General features: G+C 42.9%; 1 pseudogene; it reads right to left on the bottom strand.

Moving 5' to 3' along the window:
- Positions 1–1,070: 1,070 nt before the first annotated feature.
- Positions 1,071–2,390, bottom strand: LOC127209290 (histone-binding protein RBBP7-like; annotated as a pseudogene).
- Positions 2,391–2,849: the final 459 nt, after the last annotated feature.

Raw genomic sequence — 2,849 nt, 5'->3', positions numbered from 1 at the left:
CAAACTGGACGTCCTTCCCTTCTACTTCCTGTGCATTTCTCTGTCTTCCCGACTTCCTCTTACTCTGTTTTTTTCTTAATAATCTTATGTTTATTTCCTGTCAACTGGTTGCTTGCTCTGCCTCTTGACCTATGGTTGACTTCATTTAACCCTGTTTATAATATTCAAGCAGAAAGCTCTTGGATTAGAGGTGTGTGTTAGAGCTGAGCCACACCATAACTAGAAATAGGTTTTTCCAGTAAATAACATAATCTTAGGGTCCATAGTGTGATCAAATATCCTGCAGCCCCCAACCCCTCCAAGGGCAAAACCCAAAGACTTTCATATATAATATTCAATCTATTGAGTGGTCACTTTATGCCATCTGATGAAGACTAGAAATAAGATCTGAGTTCTTATGTGGCTCTTGGCAACAAGACTTCTTTGCTTCAATAGCTTAATTCATTCTTGAATTCATTCACACATTCTACCACTAAACACTTACTGAACACAGTTAAATGCCAGGTGCTGGGTTAGCTGATAAGAATACATGGTTCCGAATAGGTTCACCTGTCTCAGGAAGCTTAAGAGCAGGGGTGAGATAGTTTTAACCAGACGCACAGTATTTAAGTTAGGGTATAGGATGGTTTCTAGTACTGTTTTGGGATAAAATGCTGCTTCAGGACTGCATCTGGAGAAGGTGTCAGTGTCTTCTGTGTCTTTCTTTTTAAACTTTATTTCTGCAAAGCCAATCAAGAAGTATTGGAAGGAAAATGTGTAAAAATTATCCTTGTATTTTGGGGGACTTCAGCAAGCACTTAAGGTTTGAGAAAATGAAGACTTAAAACAGTTGAATCAAAGGCAATGGCCAGCAATGTGTGTTTCAAAAGAATAGTGATATCTTTTCTTAAGCAACATTCCCCCTTGCCCAATAGCTGCAGTACCATACAGCACACAGCAGCTTACTTGAAAGTGCAGGAACCAGAGGGAAAAGACAGCCACAACTCATCCCAGTTACAATTGCTATACAATGCCTTTTTGGCGCTTGATGAACCAAGCGTTCATGCTGCAGTGCATTCAGTAGAAACACCTCATATTTCAGGTTTAAGATCTCGTCCTTCCAGTTCCAATGTGCCATCTGGCTCTTCATTGTAAATATTTTCAGGCATCTGCCGTATCTTCAGACACTGAGCAAATGACCCACGGTTCACTGGGGTTCCACCTGAAGTCTGAAACCCTGGCAGTGTGTCCTCCATGACTAAACAGGAGATCTGGAGGCCTGTCTTCTGCATCCTCTGCTGATCGTTCCTCCCCCATTTTACTTAATCCCACACATTCAAGTGGCAATCAGCACCACTTGAAGCCAGAATAGTTTCATTATATGGAGACCGACGGACTTGAAAATTTTCATCCTTGTGCGATTCGAAGGTATGGAGTTTTAGATTACAAAGGTCCCATAAAGCTACAGTCTTATCTGCAGAGCCAGTTGCTAGAATGAGCTCACTGCAGGGATCGAATGAGAGGCAGTTCATCTCAGCAGTGTGTGAACTTAGAAGTGGTATTGGATCTGGTGTCCCATGTCATAAGTTTCTGATCATCAGCAACAGATCGAGACAAGGACGCATGCAGCAGATGCCAGGCGACATCCTCTGCAACAGCTGAGTAGCCAGTAAAGACTGCTTTAGCATCGACAATTTTGTCTTCCTTTGGTCCTGCATTTACATCCCACAGGCAGACGGTGTGGTCATTAGATTCACTCAGGAGATGTCCACTCAAATCAGAATTCCAGGAAAGACCATAGCCTGCCTTTTGGTGACCTCTTAATCTAAGATCAGGATTAAATTCTCCACTTGGATCTGGTTTAATAGGGTGTCTTGCCTTGCAGTTGTATGGAAAGCTGTTTTATAGTGAAAGATCTTCACAGGGGATTGAGCGGCATTTAATAAAGTCTATGTCTGTATTTTGAAAAAAAAAAAACCCACTACATCAGAAGATAGTGTTTTTGTGGCAATGATGTGAGGATTATGTGGTATATAACGATCGTGGTTTACTTCTCCTTCATGATTAATTTTAATTTCACATTCAGTTTTCCCTATTACAGAAACAAAGCCACCAAATTCTCCCTTGCCATGTCGCAATGGAGAACATCAAACTGCACATCATCACTGGGAACCTGAACAGCCGCCAGCTGATTCTGCTTGTCAGAAGTATGAGTGCCCAGCACAAGCCAATGAGGGGCGTAGTCCTTTCGTTCTGATCCAGTCACTTCCGGAAGCCACTGAACAGTAAGACTGGAGAGCATGGGTCATAACCGGGTCATACAGAAACAGTGTACCCTTCTTCCAGATTTTATAGTCTTCATTGATGACATGCTCCTCTAGAGTATCTTCAAACATCCCTTTACTCGCCATCTTGCGTCAGGTCGTTTGCCTCCACTTTGCCACCTTGGACTTCTCACTAGGCAAGAGCAGCCCTATTTTGGTGCTCCTGCCTTTCCCAGGCACATCACGCTGTAGCTTGGAAAACCTGAGCTCGGTACGTCCTTCTCTCCTGCCTCCTCCCCGATTGTGGGTACTGAGGTCTGAGATGCTAATCTCTCTCTCTCTCTCTCTCTCTCTCTCTCTCTCTCTCTCTCTCTCGTCTTCTGTGTCTTATCAGAAGGCAAAGCTATGTGAATATGGGAGAGGGAAAGACAGTGCAAGCTAAGAGTTCAGCATATACAAATGGTCATAAGAACTGGTCTTCTGCCAACTGAATAATAGTCATCTACAACGAAGAAGAAAATGAGGCTGGTGAGAGAGTTTGGTTAATAAAGTAATACCCTTTCCATCAAGAGGACCTGAGTGTGATTGTCAGAACTCACATAATAA

The sequence above is a fragment of the Acomys russatus genome, chromosome 26 (genome assembly GCF_903995435.1).
Source record: "Acomys russatus chromosome 26, mAcoRus1.1, whole genome shotgun sequence".
In the NCBI taxonomy this organism is placed as follows: Eukaryota; Metazoa; Chordata; class Mammalia; order Rodentia; family Muridae; genus Acomys; species Acomys russatus.
Note: the sequence above shows the minus strand (reverse complement) of the source record. Positions and strands in the feature narration are given on the sequence as shown.